Source organism: Dermacentor variabilis, chromosome 10 (assembly GCF_050947875.1).
Source record: "Dermacentor variabilis isolate Ectoservices chromosome 10, ASM5094787v1, whole genome shotgun sequence".
Taxonomy (NCBI): domain Eukaryota; kingdom Metazoa; phylum Arthropoda; class Arachnida; order Ixodida; family Ixodidae; genus Dermacentor; species Dermacentor variabilis.
The window spans coordinates 21513347-21538005 of record NC_134577.1 but is presented as its reverse complement, the minus strand read 5'-3'; the positions used below and the strand labels follow the sequence as shown (position 1 = coordinate 21538005).

At 41.6% G+C, this 24659-nt stretch overlaps 1 protein-coding gene across 1 annotated transcript in view; it reads left to right on the top strand.

Moving 5' to 3' along the window:
* The first annotated feature begins 10671 nt into the window (after nucleotides 1-10671).
* Nucleotides 10672-24659, top strand: part of LOC142560111 (uncharacterized) — a 185600-nt gene continuing 171612 nt past the window's right edge. Inside the window, exons 1-4 of the mRNA XM_075671931.1 lie at nucleotides 10672-10914; nucleotides 11554-11741; nucleotides 12964-13054; nucleotides 15490-15555. The gene's annotated coding sequence lies outside the window, so the exon portion shown is untranslated. The remainder of the gene's footprint in view (nucleotides 10915-11553; nucleotides 11742-12963; nucleotides 13055-15489; nucleotides 15556-24659) is intronic.

The window sequence follows — 24659 nt, the reverse complement described above, 5'->3', positions numbered from 1 at the left end:
TCAAACACATTTTCTTGGCCAAAAAGAGCGTTCAGTTCTTGAAGAAAGCTGTAAGTGTGAAGATTAGGACAGCGCCGTTTTGTTGCAAGAAACTGTCGATAAATACTTCATGTCTGCGCCAAAATGTAGCGCTACAATCATCAAACTTGTGTTCTTGACCCGAAAGAGCATTCATTTTTTTTAAATAATAGCCACTGAGTGTGACGATTAGGACCGCGCCATTTTGTAGGAAAAAAGTATCGATAAACACTTCATTCCTACGCCAAAAGGCACCGCTACCATCATCAAACTCGCGTTCTCGACCCGAAAGAGTGTTCAGTTCTTTAAAAATAACCACTGAGTTTCGCAATTAGGTTCGCGCCGTTTTGTAGGAAAAAAGTGCCGATAAATAATTTATTTCTGCGCCAAAAGTTAGCGCTACAATCATCAAACCCGTGTTCTTGACCCGAAAGGTTGTTCAATTTTTGACAAAGAAACCACTGATTGTGAGGATTAGGACCGCACGGTTTTGTAGGGAAAAAGTATCGATAAATAATTCATTTCTGCGCCAAATGGTAGCAATACAATCATCAAACCCGTGTTCTTGACCCGAAAGAGCGTTCAGTTTTTGAAGAAAGGAGTAAGTGTGACGACAAGGACAGTGCCGTTTTGTTTCCAAAAGTATCAATAAATAATTAATTTCTGCGCCAAAAGGTATAGCGCTATAATTGTCAAAGTTGTGTTCCTGACCCGAAAGAGCATTCATTTTTTAAAATAGAGCCACTGAATGTGACGATTAGGAAGGCTCCGTTTTGTCGGAAAAAAGTATTGATAAACACTTCATTCCTATGCCTAAAGGCAGCGCGACAATCATCAAACCCGTGTTCTTGACTCGAATGAGCGTTCAGTTCTTGAAGAAACCAGCAAGAGTGACGACTAGGACAGCGCCGTTTCGTTTCAAAAAAGTATCAATCAATAATCCATTTGTGCGCCAAAGGTTAGCGCTACAATCATCAAACTTGTGTTCTTGACACGAAAGACTATTCTTTCTTTAAATAAGAGCCACTGAATGTGAGGATTAGGACCGCGCCGTTCTCTAGGAAAAAAGTATCGATAAATAATTCGTTTCTGCGCCAAAAGGAAGCGCTTCAATAATGAACCCCGGGTTCTTGACCCAAAAGAGCGTTCCGTTCTTGAAGAAAGCTGTGTGACATTAGGACAGCGCCGTTTTGTTTCAAGAAAGTATCGATAAATAATTGATTTCTGTGCCAAAAGGGAGCGCTACAGTCATCAAACTTGTGTTCTTGACCCGAAAGAGCATTCATTTCTTTAAAATAAGAACCACTGAGTGTGACGATTAGGACTGCGACGTTTTGTAGGAAAAACGTATCGATAAATAATTCATTTATTCGCCAAAAGGTCGCCCTACAATCGTCAAACTTGTGTTCTTGACCCGAAAGACCGTTCATTTTTTATATAACAGCCACTGAGTGTGAGGATTAGGACCGCGCCGTTTTGTAGGAAAAAAGTACCGATAAACACTTCATTCCTACGCCGAAAGGCAGCGCTTCAATTATAAAACCCGTGTTCTTGACCCAAAGAGCATTCAGTTCTTAAAAAAAGTGGTAAGTGTGACGATTAGGACAGCGCAGTTTTGTTTCAAAAAAGTATCAACAAATAATTTATTTCCGCGCCAAAAGGTTGCGCTAGAATCATCAAACCCGTGTTCTTGACCCGAAAGACGGTTCATTTTTTTAAATAAGAGCCACTAAGTGTGATGATAAGGACCGCGCCGTTTTGTAGGAAAAACGTATCGATAAATAATTCATTCCTACGCCAAAAGGCACTGCTACCGTCATCAAACCCGCGTTCTCGGCACGAAAGCGTGTTCAGTTCTTGAAAAAAAAAAACCCACTGAGTTTGGCAATTAGGTTCGAGCCGTTTTGTAAGAAAAAAGTAGCGTTAAATAATTCATTTCTGCGCCAAAAGGTAGCGTTACAATAATCAAACCCGTGTTCTATACCGAAAAGATTGTTCAGTTCTTGACAAAAAAACCACTGAGTGTGAGGATTAGGACCGCGCGGTTCTGGAGGAAAACAGCATCGATAAATAATTCATTTATGGGCCAATCTGTAGCGCAACAATCATCAAACCCGTGTTCTTGACCCGAAAGAGCGTTCATTTTTTGAAGAAAGCAGTAAGTGTAACGATTAAGACAGCGCCGTTTTATAGGAAAATGTATCGATAAACACTTCATTCCTACGCCAAAACGCAGCGCTACAATAATCAAACACGTGTTCTTGACCCGAAAGAGCGTTCAGTTCTTTAAGAAACCAGTAAGTGTGACGATTAGGACAGCGTAGTTTTGTTTCAAAAAAGTATCGATAAATAATTCATTTCTGCCCACAAAGGTACCGCTAAAATCATGAAACTTGTGTTCTTGACCCGAAAGACCGTTCATTTCTTTAAATAAGAGCCACTGAATGTGAGGATTAGGACCGCGCCGTTATGTAGGAAAAAAGTATCGATAAACACTTCATTCCTACGCCAAAAGGCAGCGCCTCAATTATAAAACTCGTGTTTCTTACCGAAAGAGAATTCAGTTCTTGAAAAAAGCGGTAAGTGTGACAATTAGGACAGCGCAGTTTTGTTTCAAAAAAGTATCAATAAATAATTCATTTCTGCGCCAAAAGGTAGCGCCACAATCATCAAACCCGTGTTCTTGACCCGAAAGACGGTTCATTTTTTTAAATAAGAGCCACTGAGTGTGAGGATAAGGACCGCGCCGTTTTGTAGGAAAAACGTATCGATAAATAATTCATTCCTCCGCCAAAAGGCACCGCTACCACCATCAAACCCGCGTTCTCGACACGAAAGCGTTTTCAGTTCTTGAAAAAAAAAAAACACACTGAGTTTGGCAATTGGGTTCGCGCCGTTTTGTAGGAAAAAAGTATCGATAAATAATTCATTTCTGCGCCAAAAGGTAGCGCTACAATCATCAAACCCGTGTTCTTGACCCGAAAGAGCGTTCATTTTTTGAAGAAAGCAGTAAGTGTGACGATTAGGACTGCGCCGTTTTATAGGAAAAAAGTATCGATAAACACTTCATTCCTACGCCAAAAGGCAGCGCTACAATCAACAAACGCGTGTTCTTGACCCGAAAGAGCGTTCAGTTCTTTAAGAAACCAGTAACTGTGACGGTTAGGACAGCGTAGTTTTGTTTCAAAAAAGTATCGATAAATAATTCATTTCTGCCCAAAAAGGTACCGCTAAAATCATGAAACTTGTGTTCTTGACCCGAAAGAGCGTTCAGTGCTTGAAAAAAACCGCTGAGTGTGAGCATTAGGACCACCCCGTTTTGTAGGAAAAAAGTATCGATAAACAATCCATTTCTGCGCCAAAAGGTAGCGCTACAGTCATCAAATCCGTGTTCTTGACCCGAAAGAGCGTTCAGTTCTTGAAGAAACCAGTAAGTGTGACGACTAGGACCGCGCCATTTTCTTTCAAAAAAATATCAATAAATAATTCATTTCTGCGCCAAAAGGTACTGCTAAAATCATGAAACTTGTGTTCTTGACCCGAAAGACCGTTCATTTCTTTAAATAAGAGCCACTGAATGTGAGGATTAGGACCGCGCCGTTATGTAGGAAAAAAGTATCGATAAACACTTCATTCCTACGCCAAAAGGTAGCACTACAATCCTCAAACTTGTGTTCTTGACCCGAAAGAGCGTTCAGTTCTTGAAAAAAACCGCTGAGTGTGAGCATTAGGACTACGCCGTTTTGTAGGAAAAAAGTATTGATAAATAATTCATTTCCGCGCCAAAAGGTAGCGCTACAATCATCAAATCCGCGTCCTTGACCCGAAAGAGTGTTCAGTTCTTGAAAAAAATCACTGAGTGGGACAATAGGACCTCGCCGTTTTGTAGGAAAAAAGTATCTATAAACACTTCATTCCTATGCCAAAAGGCAGCGCTACAATCATCAAGCCCGTGTTCTTGACCCGAAAAAGCGTTGATTTCTTGAAGGAACCAGTAAGTGTGACGAATTGGACAGCGCCGTTTTGTTCCAGAAAAGTATCAATAAATAATTCATTTCTGCGCACAAAGGTAGCGCTACAATCATCAAACTCGTGTTCTTGACCCGAAAGAGCGCTCAGTTCTTGAAGAAAGCCGCAAGTGTGACGATTAGGACAGCGCTGTTTTGTTTCAAGAAATTATCAATAAATACTTCATCTCCGCACCAAAAGGTAGCGCTACAATCATCAAACCCGTGTTCTTGACCCAAAAGAGCGTTCAGTTCTTCAAGAAACCAGTAAGTATGACGATTATGACAGCGCCGATTTGTTTTAAAGAAGTATCGACAAATTAGTCATTTCGGCGCCAAAAGGCAGCGCTACAATCATCAAACTTGTATTCTTGACCCGAAAGAGCATTCATTTTTTAAAAGAGAGCGACTGAATGTGACGACTAGGGCCGCGCCGTTTCGTAGGAAAAAATATTGATAAACACTTCATTCCTACGCCAAGAGGCAGCGCGACAATCATCAAACCGGTGTTCTTGACAAGAAAGAGCGTTCAGTTCTTTAAGAAAGCAGTAAGTGTTACGAATTGGACAGCGCCGTTTTGTAGCAAGAAAGTATCAATAAAGATTTTATTTCAGCTCCAAAAGGTAGCGATACAATCATCAAACCCGCGTTCTTGACCCGAAAGATTGTTCAGGTCTTGAAAAAAAAAAAAAAAAACACTGAGTGTGACGATTAAGACCGCGCCGTTTTGTTTGAAAAAAGTATCGATAAATAATTCATTTCTGCGCCAAAAGGTAGGGCTACAATCATCAAACCCGCGTTCTTGACCCGAAAGAGTATTAAGTTGTTGAAAAAAACCGTTGAGTGTGACGATTAGGACCGCGCCGTTTTGTAGGAAAAAAGTATCGATAAATAATTCATTTCTGCGGCAAAAGGTAGCGCTACAATCATCAGACCCGTGTTCTTGACCCGAAAGAGTGTTCATTTCTTGAAAAAAACCACTGAGTGTGACGATTAGGACCGCGCCATTTCGTAGGAAAAAAGTATCAATAAATAGTTCATTTCTTCGCCAAAAGGTAGCGCTACAATGATCAAACCCGCGTTCTTGACCCGAAAGAGTGTTCAGTTCTTGTAAAAAATCACTGAATGGGACGTTAGGACCGCGCCGTTTTGTAGGAAAAAAGTATCGATAAATAATTCATTTGTGCGCCAAAAGGTAGCGCTGCAATCATCAAACCCGCGTTCTTGACCCGAAAGAGTATTCAGTTATAGAAAAAAACCGCTGAGTGTGACGATTAGGACCGCTCCATTTTGTAGGCAAAAAGTATTGATAAACACTCCATTCCTACGCCAAAAGGCAGCGCGACAATCATCAAACTCGTGTTCTTGACCCGAAAGAGCGTTCAGTTCTTGAACAAACCAGTAAGTGTGACGAATAGGACAGCGCCGTTTTGTTTCAGAAAAGTATCAATAAATAATTCATTTCTGCGCCAAAAGGTAGCGCTATAGTCATCAAATCCGTGTTCTTGACCCGAAAGAGCGTTCAGGTCTTGATGAAACCAGTAAGTATGACGACTAGGACAGCGCCCTTTTGTTTCAAAAAAGTATCAATAAATAATTCATTTCTGCGCCAAAAGGTCTCGCTACAATCATCAAACCCGTGTTCTTGACCCGAAAGAGCGTTCAGTTCTTTAAAGGGCCCCTGAAACGGTTCGGACAAATTTTGTAGACGCGTAGGGTACAGCTTAAGTAGAACATTCGCACCATAATTTAAGTGAAGCGTTACGTATTAATCGAGCTACAAGCGATTAGAAGCTACCCTCCTCCCTAGCCATGCTTTTCCTCCTCAACTCGTTCGGCGAGCGAGTGGGGCTAAGCTCCGCTTTCACTGGTTCAGCGTCACGATGCGACGTCACATCGTCCACTTCCGGTTGTTTTGGAGCCCGCCCGCGCGAGACCGCTCCGCTAGCCGCTTGGCCGTCGACCCCGAGCGAGAGCTATCAAAGCAGCGTGCGTTGCGAGCATTCTGTCGCAGCGCCGAACGTGTCTTGTATTCCGGTAACCACAGGCAAGCTGGTCATTTCGGCAAATCACTGGAGGCATAAACTCAAGCTGATGAAGGAACTTTAGCGTAGACGTACGTGAGCGGCCTGATCGGTCTGCACGGTCCATACGCTTGTTGGTCCAGCGCTTAACCAGCCAAACAAAGCGCTAATATTGCTCTAACCAAGTGTAGAACATTTTAAACATTTATAAAAAACAACGTGTTCATGATTACACTCCTGTGAAAAATACACACCAGCATCAAAGAAGAATACACTTCGTTGCTGCTACTGTGTATGGTTGAGCTCTGTGCCACCAGGTGGCTGCACCGTGCAGACCATTCGCATTTGCCCTTCTGCTCATCTCATGGCTCATCCCGTTACGGCAAAGTCAATCGGCCAGACTCTGTCCCCTTGCGCTTGCGTTTTCCCTAATACCGGACTCGGGAAACGCTATTGCGTTAGTAATCTTCCGGTGTAAAGTCACGGCCACAAACGCGCAAATCCTGGCGCCAATCGGATAGCGGCAGTCCGATGCGCAGCAGCCAGTTCGCTCGTACGCTGCCTTGCAGAGGGACACGATGTCGCAGCTTGACATATTGCCAGTCGCTACGTTTGCAGTACACAAGGCAACGAAGTCGAATCATAGTGCTCGCGAAAAGACTGAGACCGACTCTGACCGCGGAGCTCTCTTCAAAATTGAGTACGTTGTAACACAAGCAGACGACACACGCTGTGTGCCGGAAGTGCTTAAGTGTACTGAAAAATTATTCTTGTGCATTCTCTTTATGTTATTTTCTTTTCATAAAAACAAATTAACTAACATTCCAACTATTACAAAGATCATTTGTTTACCATAAAGTTGGAAAAATTATCCATCACGCACCCTTGTCAGCCAATCGGATAGCTCGCCCCACTGACGTCGTATGGGTGATTTCGGTCATATGGGTAGGGGCGGCTTAAAATTCCGCCGAGCAGTGCGCTGCGATCGGCAGCGATGTGCATGTTTAAAACCTTATACTAAATTACACGCTTTACGCGGAGCACTTAGATGTGTCAATTAATGATCAGAAGGACCTACTCTAACGACTCAATACGTTTGTAGAAAATCGTCAAAAGCGTTTCAGGGTCCCTTTAAGAAACCATTAAGTATGACGATTAGGACAGCATAGTTTTGTTTCAAAAAAGAATGAATAAATAATTAATTTCTCCTCCAAAATGTAGCGCTATAATCATCAAACGTGCGTTCTTGACCCGAAAGAGCATTCATTTTTTAAAAATAGAACCACTGAGTGTGACGATTAGGACCGCGCCGTTTCGTAAGTAAAACTAACGATAAACATTTCATTCCTACGCCAAAAAGTAACGCTACAATCATCAAACCCATGTTCTTGACCCGAAAGAGCGTTCAGTTCTTGAAGAAACCAGTAAGTGTGACGACTAGGACACCGCCGTTTTGTATAAAAAGAGTATCAATAAATAATTCATTTCTGCGCCAGGAAGTAGCGCTACAATCATCAAACCCGTGTTATTGACCCGAAAGAGCGTTCAGTTCTTGAAGAAGCCAGTAAGTGTTACGACTACGACAGCGCCGTTATGTTTCAAAAAATTATCAATAAATAATTCATTTCTGCGCCAAGAGGTAGCGGTACGTACAATCATCAAACTTGTGTTCTTGACCCGAAAGACTATTCATATCATAAGTAAGAGCTACTGAGTGTGAGGATTAGGACCGCGCCGTTTTGTAGGAAATAAGTATCGATAAACAATTCATGTCTGCGCCAAAAGGCAGCGCTACAATCATTAAACTTGTGTTCTTGACCGGAAAGACCGTTCATTTTTTAAATAAGAGCCACTGAGTGTGACGATTATGACCGCGCCGTTTTGTAGGAAAAAAGTATTGATAAACACTTCATTCCTACGCCAAAAGGCAGCGCTCCAATAATCAAACCCATGGTTCTTGACCCGAAAGAGCGCTCAGTCCTTAAAGAAACTATTGAGTGTAATGGTTAGGACAGCGCCGTTTTGTTTCAAAAATGTATTGATAAACAATTCATTTCTGCGCCAAAAGGAAACGCTACAATCATCAAACCCGTGTTCTTGACCCGAAAGAGCGCTCAGTTCTTAAAGAAACTACTTGGTATAATTGTTAGGATAGGGCCGTTTTGTAGGAAAAAAAGTATTGATAAACACTTCAGTTCTGCGCCAGAAGGTAGCGCTAGCATAATCATACCCGTGTTCTTGACCCGAAAGAGCGCTGAGTTCTTGAAGAAACCACTGAGTGCGATGATTAGGATAACGCCATTTTGTTTCCACAACGTATCGATAAACTCTTCATTTTTGCACCAAAACGTAACGCGACAATCATCGAACCCGTGTTCGTGACCCGAAAGAGCGTTCTGTTCTGGATGATGCCACTAAGTTTACAATTAGGTCGGCGCCATTTTGAAGGAAAAAAAGTATTGATAAACACTTCATTTTTGTGGCAAAAGGTAACGCCACAATCATCAAACCCGTGTTCTTGACGCGATAGAGCTTTGAGTTTTTGCATAGAGTATTATATTAGTATACATAGAGGCAAATCTGGCGCTGCGATCGTTCAACCATCATGGGAATGATGGGAAGTACAGGCTTCGGATTGGCATTCTATTGACTAGCGAACTAGTCTACAAGTATTTTTTGGCAGTTTTGGTTTCGCTCCAAGCGCAATTGCTATAACCTGCACTGGGACAGTGCAACGCAAAGATCTCTGTACTGCCTTTGTACTGTTGCCCGAAGTGGTGACAGCGCGCTGGGCCAGCGACTGGGACTATGTTTGTGTCGCGGTGTGCCGTCGAAGCCCTGACGAGAAAGCGGCGGCATCGTAAACGTTGAAAGAACATGTTTTGAGTGTTTGGATCGACCTTGGTTTGTTAAGTGGGTTAGGTTGGCACTGTAGCGTTACTTGCTTTATGAAACTTCATAATAGGAAAAAAGAAGGCACTATTGATACAAGACATATACACTTGTACTTCTAGTGGCTTGACAATCAAATTTTTTTGAATGCTTCATTATGCATTGCTCGTTTATGTGCTCATTGAAATGCGTGTTTTAGGTCTTTGAGAACACAAACTTACTTGTGGTAGGAAAAGTTGCTGCTTCCTGGCTGTAGTCTAGTGTCGCAAAACGGGTACGTGCAAAGCCACGCCGTAACGCTTCGGACGCGGTACGTCAATATAACATATGATGAAGCATACTCGTAGGAGGCCACTATAGCGTCCTAGCTAGCACTGCAGCAGATGTGCTTAAAAGTACTTGAAGTCGTTCAGCAATCATGACAGCTGACGCAGTCCTTCGAAAGAGCGAGAGAGTTCGCAAGTGCCTGTCGTCTGCGAGAAAAGTCTCGCGTTTGCAGCGAGCAGGCGTCGTAGCAGATGACACTTGTAGCATTCCGCTCAAGGGCGCAACACTTTCTCACAATACAACATTTTTATTTCCATAAATACTTGTTGAGTATTTTTATAGAAGTAGATGTACGGTTGTTATTGATGTTGCAAAAAGAAATAAATAATTATTCTCTGTGGTTAAATCAGGAACAGAAGCGCACAAGAATGCATACCCTGGTGTGTCCTGGTGTAAAACCATAGTAAACCATGCTTCCCTCTCAAAGTCATACAAAGTTTATGTAGCGTGTTGTACATTACGTAACATACTGCAGAAATAAAATTAGATTTTACGCGATAATATTTGAGTAAAGCTTCGTTTACTGCGCCGCAACCAAACGCCGCTATCTAAAGATTGAAGTCAATCTTTAGATGAGATGAGAACCCCCGTAGACACTAGCGCCACATTTTTCTCTAGGTATTTATTTAGAAACTCTATGAGTTTTTGAAGTTGCCACTAAGTGTGACAATTAGGACGGCGCCGTTTTGAAGAAAAAAAGTATTGATAAACACTTCATTTTTGCGCCAAGAGGTGACGCCACAATCATCAAACCCCTTTTTTTACACGCGAAAGAGAGTTCAGTTTTTGAAGTTGCCACTAAGTGTGATAATTAGGACCGCGTCGTTTTGTACAAAAAAAGTATTGATAAACACTTCATTTCTGCGCCAAAAGGTGACTCTAGAATGCTCAATCCCGTATTCTTGACCCGGAAGAGCGTTCATTTCTTGAAGTTGCCACTAAGATTAGGACCGCGCCGTTTTGTAGAAAAAATTTATTAATAAACACTTCATTTTTGCGTCAAAAGGTAACGTCACAATCCTCAATCCCGTATTCTTGACCCGAAAGAGCGTTCATTTCTTGAAGTGGCCACTGAGTGGGGTGATTAGGACCGCGTCGTTTTGTAGGAAAAAAGTATTGATAAACACTTTATTCCTTTGCCAAGAGGTGGCGCTAGAATCATCAAACTTGCGTTCTTGACACGAAAAAGAGTTCAGTTCTTAAAAAAAAACGAAGAAGTGTGACAATTGGGACCGTGCACTGCGTGCAATAACTTCTGCATATCTGGTTCTGTATGTTCAACCTACATAACAATAAAGCTAAGTGATGCAATTATATTTACAAATAAAATGTGTTTTTGCCATTTCCTTTTTTGGCGACTTTGTCTTTATTTGGTCGCTTCATTTGTTGTGTCCCACCCCTACAACGGGCGGCGCTTTCGCTCTCATCGCTTCGGCTGCCATTCGCTTCGTCTGCTCCTGACGCTTTCCGTGGACCTGCGCGTTTTTTCGTTTGCTTTGTAGTTGAAAACTTTCTGTGCCTGCAAATGTTCCAGCCATGTCGGAAAAATTGAGGAAACAGCGCAAGACGTGATGCGTGGCTGTATGGCGTGGTCACTCGATGATGAACAGCAGGGCGAAAATTTCCCGTTTCCCAGCGGACGAAAGGTAGGCACACTTTTTCTGCAGTCGCTACTAAAAAAAGAAGCGCGAAGCTTATCAGAACAGTTTTAGGACGAAACAAAAGATCTTCCGCGGTTGTTTTCAAGTGAATATATTTTTTTTCGTTTGTGCGGTGCATTTCTCTGTGGTGTTGTAAGAAACTGAAACTACTTGCCGTTGCACATATGGGCCCATTGATGCTAGCTGACACGCAGGCGGAAATTTCGCTTCGGTATATGTTCGCGGTTGCTCTGCATTTTTTACGCGAGTAGAATATTTACAACTTACAATTTATATTTGCCGATTGTATTTGAATGCTTGCTGCACAAAGTGGTTACGGTGAGAGCATCCCGGTGACGAATTTTTTGTGACATTACCACATTTGAATGGTCATGAACATGGCAGAAGCAAACACACACACACACACACACACACACACACACACACACACATTACGAGCAGTCAGTTTGCATTTTGAATTAGCAGTTAGCTATGTGACGACATAAATTCGCTTTACTTTTCAACCTGCGCCTAGAGGGACAGAATTTTTTCGTCGCTTGAATCATATTACTCTCAACTTTGGTTTCACATTTATAGCTAGGTGTTCTTTAACCATGAACAAGTGGTATTTTGCCTGTTTTTCAGATGTGACATATGGCGAAATTACGCCAAATGGGGAGTCCTGGCGATGCTGAGATGTACCACGGCTACCGCCTCTGCTCGATCGGGCCACTTCACAGAAAATCAGGGTCCTCGCCGACCTTGCCATACGAGGCTGTTGTGGTAGGCTATGCCGTCTGTTGGAGTGGGAGAGCGGTCCCTGATCGATGAAGGTAAGGAAAATAAGTTATTAATGGTTGCAAATCTGACCTTCTGTAGTTTATTATTTTCGTGCAGAAACCGCTTGACAGGGCACAGCGCAATCCATGAGCACGCGAGCTCTGTCTTCTCCACGTCGGTTGCTACGGCGCCGGGTACCATATGGGTGACTTTACGCAGCGGAATTTGCTCCACATGCTGCAAGAAACCGCGTGTTTATCGGTTTCTCTTTAACGTTTGCTCGTCTGAGGCGCGCGATTTATAGGCTAAGCTAAAAAGCCGAACAGTTTTCGCTGAGAATGAGCGAATTCACGCTCGTATAAAGTCGCGCCGCGCTTGGCGCTACAGCATACGATACGGCAAAGACGGTAATTGCTGCGCGCTGTCGTAGTCTCCTTAAGCTTGGTTTGCCGCTTTATAGCAGATATTCTTCCGGAGCAACAAATTGCAATGCCCAGCAGCCTTAAACTATTGGAAGTTAGTTTTCCTCGTGCGGGTATTTTGCAAGAAACTGAAGCCAAATTCAATAAAACGCTCAATTAGCTAATCCTTAACAAGATGAATCAAATCATCAATCAAGAAAACTAGCTCTAAAATACTGATGTCTAGCATTCCCACCCAGCTATTGAGAAACCACGGCAATGCATGCTTAACATATGTTACATGAATATATAGCAGCACTAAAACTTGCAAGTTATTAAATTTTGGAGGCATATTTCTGCTTGAAATCCTGCAACCAAATTTAATAAAAACTGACCTGCATGGATTAAAAGTGCTATTTTACGAAAACAGTTGTTTCTTTATCACATGCACTTGAAGTTTGATAATAAACGGGCTTTTCATATCGTGCATACTGAAAATATTTTGCGCCAGAAAACAACACACACAAGAAAGACGATGACACCACGGGCGCTTTCTTTATTTCGTCTTTCTTGTGTGTGTTGTTTTTTGGCTCAAAATCTTTTCAGTGTGCAATATCACCAACTAGCCCAGCAGTTAACTCTTCTAAAGTATTTTTCATATCGTGTTTCCATAGATTGAAGCCATGTCATACCGCACGCATTTTTGGCCGAAGGAATTTGCTTTACAGTGGACCATGACACTCAAGCATAAACAGGCCGCTGCGCTTGCCCTATGTGCCTGTCTCTAGTGTTCCTTTACACAGTGTACAACAACTAGGCGAAAATTTGCCAACTAGACTAACAATATGTTCTGGTGGTGTGTCTCTCCTTACAGGTTCTACACCGCCGCAGCTAGACCAAAAGCGAAAAATATACTCACGAGAGACTACAGGCGTCATCAACCAACTGAGGAAGGATACACAAAGGTATCGAAAGTCAGCGAAGTTAAAGAGCTGCTGAAAGATTTCTGTGAGAGGAGCACTAGAGAAGTTTATTTATCATGTGAGCCCCAGAGTCTACCAACTCTTGCAGTGGCAGGTGACACTCCATTATCGCAGAAGTAAGAGAAGGACATGGAGAAATGTTTTCTAGAGCGTATTTGGTGTGGTTGTGCAATAATTTTGTGGTGTGTCCACTGTTCTGATCGATAAGCTAAATAACAGTCTACTAAAAGAAATCTTTTGCTGTAATAAGTGTCACATAGACTTGCTGCAGCAGTTTCGCTATGCGTAGCTTATACTGTGCATAGATGACATCAATCCGGATCTTAGAAAACAGCGTGAGAGAAAGTTCACAGCAAAAGGAAAGCTCCAGGAGCTTGAAAGCTACGAAACAGTTTCTTACTGATGTTTTATTCTCATTGTAATTCCAATAGTTCTTAAGGTGGTCTCCTGATTAGCCTATAGCTTTACAAACATTTTGGCATATTTCAAGATTTACATAATGTAGTGCAGCGTATTCATTGTGCAGACAATCATTGCTCCCACACCTGCGCCCGCCTCTTTAAAGATCATTACATAGCTACCATACATGGATCTTTGGATGCTGGAATCTTCTTGACCTTGCTTCAGTAAAGTAGTGCAATTACTAATGTTGCTCGACACTCTTCACTTCAGTGGTTTCATTAATATGGCAAAAGTGGGAGGGGGCGGGTTGAAGCAAAGAAAGCATGCTGTGCCAGAAACGAGTGTTCTAGAAAAGTTGAACTGCCTTGACCTCCTTATTCTGTCGACACCGAAATTCCCATGATGGATGACCCCTAGCCAATGATAAAACTCGTAACGCAGCTCTAAGACCTGTTCTGTGCTTCAAACAAGTCTCACGAAACTGTGCCTATAGGCTCTGTTAAAGAAAGTGCATAATGTACATTAAGCGTATTAGAGGAAGGTCTTGAAAACCATTCTATAAAGATAATTGTTCTGAGCAGGTCGCTCTGATGCATTGAATGCAGAAGATTTGCATTGCTTTTAAAAGATATTTCTCAATGTCCCAAAGCTGTGCGTTCAATAATACCGTTGTGCATCACTCTGTCCTTGCCCAACCTCTACTGCCAATCAACCACCGATTGACACATGCTTCTCCTGCATTTACATTTTCTTAACAAAAAACCTTGGTGCTATTTGTTGTTATTGTCTTGGAACTGTTCCACTTATGCCTAGATGATGATAGAACAAACGAAGTGCATTAGAAACTTTAAGAAACACCTGCAATATGCTTGCAAGGAATTTCATATTGATACCTAGTTTGCAATGTTACTGATTTAGTGAAGCTCTGGTGGTCTTACATGTTGTATTGCGAAGCAAAACCACATATGAAAAAAGAACTATAGACACTTTCAGTATAATTTGCTGAATATTTATTGGTACGTTAGCCCAATGAGAGCTATGCAGGAAATTGACTAGGTATAGCATACATTTTGGACTAGCAAATATACCAGTTGTATGGAACAAAAAAAAAGGAAGCTTTTTTACTGGTATGCGAAAAATCTGAATCTGCTCCTCTAGATAATCTTCTTATTCATGCAAAACTGTTGCAACAAGAATTGCTTTGGTAGGGTTGTGTTGTGCACAGCAAACAAACATGGCCTCCTTAGCAATTTTCTGTTTATGAGAAATTGTAGCAAGCTGTCTTGTGTATGTATGATTGTAGTACAGAATGTGTGCATTTGTACTGACTAAAGAGATGCTCAGCTCACACAATTGTGCTGTGTATTGAATCCCTTGCTGTGTGATAGGTTGCTAACAAAAACAGTTAATAAACCAGTTTTCTGCATACCATTATGTTTTGCCGAAACAAAATAGCTGCGTGGCAAGGCATGCTGACTGGTGCATCTTGAACAGAAAAGGATAAATGTTCACACGGATGCGTTGCACATGTGTTGTGAGTAAAAAAAAATAAACATAGAAGGCGAAGGTTGTTGAAAACATGATCTGAATGCGGGAAACAATCTGAAAAAAATAAATGCCAGCGGTGTTGGTTTCCGTTGGCGCCCGCAAAGGAAGTCATGTGCTCATTGAGTGCACAGCCTACAATAAGCTGGATGGCATTTTGCACTCGCGCATCAACAAAATCATTGCCCTTGAAGCACGCTCAATTTTTCTTTGTTTTTTACTGTTGGAGTTTGGCCTACCAATCACCAGTGGTGAAATTGGCACTCGTGATGCCATTCCCGTTCACCCTGGGGGGGGGGGGGGATACCAACTGACATAGCCGCACTTTTGCTCCTTGAATATCTGACTTTGCCTGGGTACATGGTGGAGAACTTCCTTTGATCATTGTGTGTGTGTTTGTCCCTAGGCTAGTCGGTATGTGCGTTTGTGTTGATGGCACTGTCCACCAATTTTCCTCTTATTGCTTCTAGGATGTTGCTGGTATAGGGAAATGGCGCGGACGATTGTCGCCAGTTGGTCCATGGCCTACGGTGGAGGTGAGTATGATATGTTCCTCTGTCACACTGGTATCTTCCATTCTCGTCAATTTTTACAAGCATCAAACATTTGGAGAGCACTCAGTTACGCTTTGTTAGCAGTTATTTAACCTTAAAACTGCTACTGACTTGCAGCGTGGCATCTGTTTTCAAGGTTTCTAGTGTCCTTGTCCCACCAACTAGCCCATCAATTCATGCTCAGCCAATTATTCAAAGGATTTAGCAAGTTCTGTAGGTGTTGGTCAGCGTCATATTAAGCGAGATAAATTCTTCAGTCAGATCCCGCATGTGGGCACACATTTTGCAGCGGTGTCATAGTATACCTGTAGGAGGTGGATAATCTCTTACCACAGGCAGCATATGGTAACACGATGTACCATATACAGCGCGATGACTTCCGGTATATCATACCCGCTCACATCTAATGTGTGCGCCAGTACATTCACAGATTATGGCCCTTTTGAAGGTGGTACTCAGGTGTCTGTGTTGCTGCAGCTTCTACATTGCTTATGCATGGTTGCCACTTTCACTAAGAAAGGTGGTGTTTGTCGTCATCATTGACTATCTCCTGGAATATGAAGCCCAGTCATCTACTGAAAGTCATCAACTGAATTTATTTGCTTTTGTTTGCTGCACATTTCTTATACGAGACGGTGCCGTTGGATGCCTGGCTTTGTCATAAAGGCAAGATTTCTCATCATTGTTACATTTGCGAGCACTTCACAAGCCTGTACTAAAGTGTGTGTATTGGTGTGGGTTAGTTAGTACTTGTATATACTCTGCTTTGCTGCTACCAACTGCATATATACAATTTATTGCTCTGACGGCACCCTTACATGAACATAGGCTTGCTATAAATATGCGGAGCATGGACATGTGGTGTTCTTCACGCTTTCATACAGACTACAAACTACACGTGCTACAGCAAAATCTTCCTTCAGTCCTAAATTAATGCAAACACAGTAGTACATGTCAGAACCTCAATTGCGAGCACTTTTTGTGAAAATGCTATAATGGTTGTTTGATGTATGTAGTTTATATTTGTGTATGTTTCTTATGCTTAAGCTTCACATAGTAGTTGCTTAATTTCATTCTTTATTGATACTTACTTTATTAGCAGTACAGTTACATTACTATATCGGCTTCTGTTTGCATTTGCTTCTTGCTTGGTTGCTGTACCTGCCTTGTAACGGCTACCTGGGCCTTTATCAAGATACTGTACAGCTTTCATCTCAGGTAGCCATCCAGTGCTATCTGGTGGATAGAATGAATGAATGAATGTGTATGCTATGGTGAGTGTGCTCATTGCAATCAGTGCCTTCCTTCAGATGGCAGATCCATAGTATGTATGAATTGCTTTGATTGGTATCACTTGGGGCATGAAGGCTTTGGCATAACCGACACAACGTTTATTGTGTGGCGGTGAAAAAAATGTGAAAAGTGGTGATGCAAGTCATGTCGAACAGCAACATGCTCTCTGGAAGATGCACGTTCACAGTTAGCAGTGATTAACAAGCGATTGTTTGCACTGTATTCAATCAATAAGCGGCTTGCTTCTGTTTCCCTCGTGCATGCAAAGCCAGACTAACCGTTAGCTTTAACGTCTGAAATAAAAATGCTGCGGATAACTGTAGAAGAAATGCAGTCATTTGATTTCATGTCTGGATGTTATGATGAGCTTGCTCTCTGTGAATCTTCCAACACAAAGGCAACATCCTTGTCATCTCAGCTAGCAGTTCTAGAGTTAACTGTGTCCAGCAAACAGTCGGCCATTATGAAGTTGCAGGACAAAATTAATGACTGTGGGCAATACAGCAATTCGTCTAGCCTTGGAAGTACATGGCAAGCCTGCAAAACCTAACGAAAATCTAGTTGGTGGCATTACGAATAATACTGATCAAGAAAGCTCAGCATCATCTCATTTGACCCTAGCCTGATGGTTGCGTCACACAGGCTTCCATTGCTAGGTAATGGACCAGCAACAGTCATTGTCAGGTTTACCACTGTCGCATTGTGACAGATGGCTCGTTGCTCGAGGAAAGCTGCAGTTTGTCAGGGAGAGGTGAATTACCTAGAGTGTGTTTCTCAGAAAATTTGACCGAGATTTACAGGAAACTGTTCTTGGCGACATATGCAACAGCAAAGGCAAAGAACTTAAAGTTTGCATGGATCAAGAAATGAAAAATTTTTACATGCGTGAAAGAGGGTGATCTGGCTATTCCTGTGCTGCAACCCACTGATTTCCACTAGCTACAACAGATACATAGAAATTGATTACTCTATATGTATTTTTTCTTGGCAATGAACAACTTCTACTGTTTGTTTTATTAGCTTGTGAAATGCACTTATAATGATACCTAAGGTCAGTTTAATACCATCCATGTTAACAGAAGTATTCACAAAGAGCGGCCTGCATTTCTTACAGTTGATGGCATTATTAGTGAACATGTTGACATTTCCTTATTAACCAAAATTAACATTCCTAGTGAACTGACTAAACAATATTTGCAGTCTGGCTACCATAAACGCTTTTTACGCATAAATAAAAGTGGGTGGTGGCTCTATTGTGTTTGCAAAGAATAAATGATTATATTTGCCTGTTAGCATTGCCTTACCATCAGCTGCGTATCTGCCGTCTAACTTTTGCAGTTTCTTTCAAAGGCAATTTATAGACCTCCAAATTTTACCTCTGGCAGGTTCACAGAACAAATGCATTTAGATTTGGTGATGGTGATGGTGATGTAAACATCAACTTACTAATAACTGAATATCAAATCACAGTTGAATACTTGTATTAAAAAAATTAAATTATGAGTTACAAAGAAGGCACCGAATAAAACAACAGATGAAGGAAGGAGGCACAAGACACATAGGCGCACTAACAACTGAGTGTTTTATTTATTGACATGGCAATATATAGCTGCTGTCAAGGATCAAAACAACAAGAAGAAACAGGGCCGTCATCTGCATCGTGCAAGGAAGCCACGATACAGAATAACTTCTAAGTGTCGCTCCCAAGATACGCCCACGGCCCTGTTTCTTCCTGTTGTTTTGATCCTTGACAGCAGCTATATATTCCCATGTCAAGAAATAAAACACTCAGTTGTTAGTGTGCCTACGCGTCTCATGTCTCCTTCCTTCATCTGTTGTTTTATTTGGCGCCTTCTTTGTAATCATGCATAACCAACTCGTCCACCAGCACGTGCTCAGTAAATTATGGGGTTTTACGTGCCAAAACTACTTTCTGATTATATGAGGCATGCCATAGTGGAGGACTCTAAAAATTTTGACCACCTGGGGTTCTTTAACGTGCACCTAAATCTAAGTACATGGGTGTTTTCGCATTTCGCCTCCATCGAAATGCAGCAGCCATGGTCGGGATTCGATCCCGCGACCTCGAGCTCAGCAGCCCTACACCATAGCCACTGAGCAACCACGGCAGGTGAATACTTGTATTACTCTAGGTATTGGTTGGGATTAAGCCTACAATCAACTGTCTTTCACATGTGAAATTTCTAGGCAATACATTGCTGTCCTCATGCCTTGACAATGTATGACCTCAGCAACATGATGTTTTATTTTCTGTGGAACAAGAAAGATCTGATCACTTTTGCGGGTTGTCGTTTATTACAGGCTAATGATGCACAAAGTACAAGTGTCACTGTACGTTTAAGATTACTGGTAGACATAAGCTTTATTTATCTCTTAGAAACTACAATTGGAGCACATTCTTATCAAAAATGCCTGCAAATTCCATCTATGATTCATATGTTCAAGTTTACTCTGGATTCATAAATTCCGGTAAAAGCTAAGTACCATTGAGGCAACGGAAGCAACAGTGTCCTTGGATTAGCTTGCACACGTTATTAGATATAGTAGAAAGCAAATTTGCAAGAGCATGTAATTATACTTTGCAAAATGCATTTTACATAAGCTTTGAGCAGCTGCTTTGCTTGGTGCCATAAAATGACACCATCAAGTTCACACGTTTAAGGAATCACATTCTAATTCACATAACATTGCTTTTGGTTAATGAACTCACTGGTCGTAATTGTATTACATTATCTGACGTAATAAGTAATAATTTTTGATCAAGGTCTATAACAGCAGTAGACCAAATTGACACATTTTTCACTTCTGCTTCAGAGAGCATGGGTGCTCCCAACCGAACCACTGTTTTATTGTAGTCAACGCCTTGTTAGACTTTTCTACCACAGTAGATACTCAGAGGATCATCTTTCCAGTATTCTGTTGCCGTAAAACTCAACTTATCATGATCATGCAGTATTTTGTTCAGCTTCAATGACCAGAAATCTCCAGGTCCAGATGTTATCTCTGCTGACATATTGCACAGGAGCTTTGAGTACCTGAAGACTGTGCTGCTGACTATTGTTAATACTATTATGAATACACAACTTGTACCAGATTGCTTGAAAATGGCAAGTGTGCTTCCTGTATAAAGACATGGAGGAAGAAGGGTTGTGCAGCACTATACCACTATTTATCTACGTTCAATCATTGCAGTAATTACTGAAAAGCACCTTTCATTGGTGACAATTGTGGTTTCGGGTCATCAGAGTCAGATCTCTTAAATGAATACGGCTTTGTCAGAAGTCGAGGCACCCGCCTTCCTTTAGAGGACTTATCAGGCTTATTGAATTCTGCCATGGACTACAATGAAGTTGTTCCTGTCCTTTTGGTAGCCACTTGAAAGGAATTTTGAAAAGGTAGTAAATTGAAAAGGTAGCCACTTGAAAGGAATTAGCCACTTGAAAGGAAAAGAATTTGATTCAGTTCACGAATTTGTATCATCTTAGAAGCTACATAATTACAGATTCCGAACACAGTTCTAGTGTCTGTTAAGATGTTGCATAACTAACCTGACACAGGTAGTTTCTCTTGTTTCAATAAACAGTAAAACAATTGGTTTAGAATGAGGAGTTCACCAAGCTTCAATTTGAATGTAACTTATTTTTAACCTATATGTGAGTCACCTTAGTAATCTCTTAAGCTTCGTGTATTGGGTTGAAGTCAATAATATGCACTTGGCTCTTGGCTCCTGTTGCAGTCCTGTAAGACAATAATGAAGAACATAGCATCCTGCTGTGTTATGCCATAACCTGAATGGCATCGCTGTCATTAGATTAATGTGCTCAAATGCTGTGGAAGGCTACTTTTGATCTTCTGGTGTATTCTGTAAATGGCACACGAAGTGATCTGTTTCGAGTGATGCGCGAAGTTGACTGTTACAAATGAGTCGTTTATTATTTTAATGGCAGCTCTTATGAGCAATGCTAGCGAGGTTACAAGACAAGTCATGCAGTTGTTTATTTTTTTTATTTGTACAAGATACCCCTAAAGGCTGAGGGTATTACATGAGGGGGGGGGGGGTACAGGCAATTGATAAAAGGTACAATACCACAAATTCACTGAAAAAATTTCTTTGCTCACATCATGCAGCATTAGAATGTAAGTACCAAATACTTGTAATTCCGACAAGCACAAAGAAAACGAAAAGTAGCAACATGAACAAGGCAGTAGTAAAAAATTATACCGATATATGTCTTCCAAACAGCATAAAATGAAATGAAACAAGATCTACATTATAAGAAATGCAAAGTAAAAAGAAACAGTTCAAACATGAGATAATATATGCATCATGTTAAGCAGTAGTTAAGGCAGACAACAGATTGCAAAGCTTATCAAGATCAGTGGCAGTAACAACACGTGGAGGCAGAGCATTCCAGTCAGTTATGGTGCGTGGTATGAAAGAATGTGCATAGTTAAATGTGCGACATGACAAGAGCTGAACCTTAAACGGGTGGTTGCATTGGTCAAAGATGGAAGAAGGCAAAAGAAAAAAGTCATTATGAAGTGCTGAGTGATGATGCAGCTTATGAAAAAATGATAAACATGCAACTTTTGGGCTGGTATGTTGGTATGATGTGAGTAATCAGAGTAAATAAAACAAACCGTGTGGTTCTGCAATATTTCAGTGTTATTTATTAAATAAGCTTGATGAGGGTCCGAAATAGCTGAAGCATATTCAATTTTAGGTCTAATTAGTGTGCAGAAGGCCCGTAATTAGAGATGAGAAGGAGAATGCTTCAAGTTATGCTTTAGGAGACCTAAGCAGATGCAAGAATATGGCTAATATGATGGGTCCATGTTAGGTCTGAATGAACGGGAAGATCCAGGTACTTGTATGTAGTTACCTATTCAGTTGTAGCATTATTTAAGGTGCATATAAGCAGCTTCAGTTCGACACTGACAGTTAATAAAAGACATAAATTTTGTTTTCAATAGGTTCAGTTGCATGAGCCAGGCAGAGCACCATGGTGTTACTGAATCGAGGTGGCATTGTAGGGCTAAGTGATCATCGTTAGAACGAATTTGGCGGAAAATTACACAATCGTCAGCAAAAATTCTGATTGGTAAGAAATGTAGTTAGGTAAATCGTTAATAAATATCAGAAAAAGCTAAAGGCCAAGCACGCTCCCTTGTGAGACGCCGGAGTGTACTTGGATAAAGGATGAATTATGGTTATTAACAGTGGTGAACTGATACCTGGAAGAGACAAAATCTTTAACCCATGCAATGAACGGGTGCTTCAAACAAACTCATTTACAGACTGGAATGAACTTGTATACAAAGACATCTGCTCTGTATCGAACAAAGAAACATGCACACCAACATTATTAGCTGTGTAGTTCTGTTATGGTATTTTCGTTATCACGCTAGCGATATTAGAACATGTATGTGTCGCGCATGCTCTTGTTTTTTTTCTAGAAGGATGGACCCGTTGTGTCAGTCTAGAATTCTAGAATTCACCAGTGGTCCAGTATTGATTCTGAAAAATGCAATGACACATGCATAATGAGTGTTTGAATAGTGAAATTTCCAAGTGCAATTGAATGTGAACAACTGAGATAAACAATCACTGAATATAAAATATTTTATTGCTAAACACAGTGAAACTTGGTGAAACAGTGAAAAAGGTGCTCCCTCACAACAGCTCTCGCCATCTGAACCATTGCATCATTACGTATCTTATCGTCCCACATCACCTGCGTCCATCCGTGCTGATCGCCAGCATACGCCGGCCATAGCATCAAACCTCTACTCGGTCCGTGAGTCTCCATCTCATCTCGAAGGCAGCTGTGTGACGACTCTTGCCAGGGTATTCACTGGGCCAAGCACTAGTGCTTCTGGCTATTCTACAGCACACCACTCTCCTTTCTTGAACTTTCCCGCAAGCTGTGTGCTTTTCGTTCGGGTGCACCTCACTCATCACCGATTTGGAGGCTCTCCACCATCTCCACTAGGTGCAAATTTCACTCTCGCAGCCATGGTGACGCCTGAAGCACAACCTTCGAAATGCCTTCACCGACCATCGCAACCTTGATGCTATCGACATTCGAGATTTCACCGCATGCAGCAGCAGGCGAGCCTTCCGATGCTGTGTGCTTGCAACTTCCACCATTGTGTGGTCTCCTGAAGGAAGGAAGGAAAGAAGAATGGATTGATGGACGGACGGACGGACGGACAGAGGCTGAACCTATTGAATTGGGTGGCGACACATGCCACCTAGCCTTGACTAGTACTGTATTTTGTAGTTAGTAGAAAGCGAAATTTTCACTCTTGCCTTGATTTTAGCCACCAGTCGGATAACCTCCATTTCATTATTTCTACCCACTTAATGTTTTTTTCCTCCACTGTCCCTAAACCCGAATGCTTTAGAAAAGTCCACCCCGTTGCTTTGAACTGCAGGGTTCAGCCCTTCACAGAAAAGTATCAGCTGTTCAGCCGTTTCCTCTTCCTCTCTACACGCACCACATAGCATGTCTATCCCTACGTACTTGACTTGGTACGTCTTAGTCCACAATAGTCCTGTTCTGGCTTCAAACAACAAAGCGCTTTCCCTAGAATTACCATATATATTTTCTTTGGCAATGTCCTGCTTGGAAGTTCTGTATGTTCCCAGCGCTTATTTCGTCTTCATCCCTGTTTTCTACAGACCCCTCTGTTTTTTAAACCTTTTATTTAACCATGTTTCAAGGCTTGCTTTCATCCTGTTGTCCATATATTTGCGTGACAATTTTCTGGTTCGCTTCCTCCAATTTTTGTCAGCATGCTCTTGTACAAGTAACTGAAAACATTCCTTGCCTACTGCTTTCCCACCGTTTCTCTCAATTGCTCCTCAATTTATTTCTTGCTGCTAGCTTTCCTGCCCTCTATTGATGTCCATCCCATGTCACTCTGCACCCCCTGATTTCATTTACTTCTGTGTGCTCCCAAAGCAAGCCTACCTGGCCCTCGCTGCTTAATTTCCAACCTTGCTCGAACTTCATGCACAGGACCGCATTGCTGAAAGTCAGACTAGGAACCATCACCCCTTTCCAAATCCCTCTCACCACCTCGTACCTATTGTAATTATGCAGTGCCCTATTTTTCATTACAGCTGCATACCTACCACCTTTAGTCTTTCATGTTCCAATAGGTACTCAGCCCCATTGTTTATCCACACACCAAGATATTTGTACTTATCCCCAACCCCCGGCGTCCCCTCCTGTATCCTATGCTTGCCGCCCTGGTTATGATTTAAAATTATGACTACCGATTTTTCATTACTAAACTTTAAACCTAACCTATACTGCACATGTCCATCAATCCCTGCAGATCTTCTTTGTTGTCTGCCATAAATACAATGTCGTACGTGTACATTAGCCCTGATAATGACTGTTCAATCCTCCTTGCTTGAAAAATTTTATCTCTAATCCTTGTAGGTACAACACGAACAACAAAGGTGACAGAGGGCACCCTTGCCTAAGCTCCCACTGTATCTCTATAGGCTAAGGTACCTTTTTTACCATTTTATAAGCACCTTGTTACTTTTATAGATATCTTTTAAAGGGATTAGTTACTCTATCTTCCACATCTAGTGCGCTCAGTATGTCCTACAAGGCCTCTTGATATCCTTGACTGTCATAGGCTCCCTTGATATCCACAAATGCTAGCCATAGGGGCCTGTACTCCTTTTCTGCTATTTTTATGCACTGCATCAATGAGAACAGGTTGTTCTCTAACCTCCTTTGTTTCCGGAA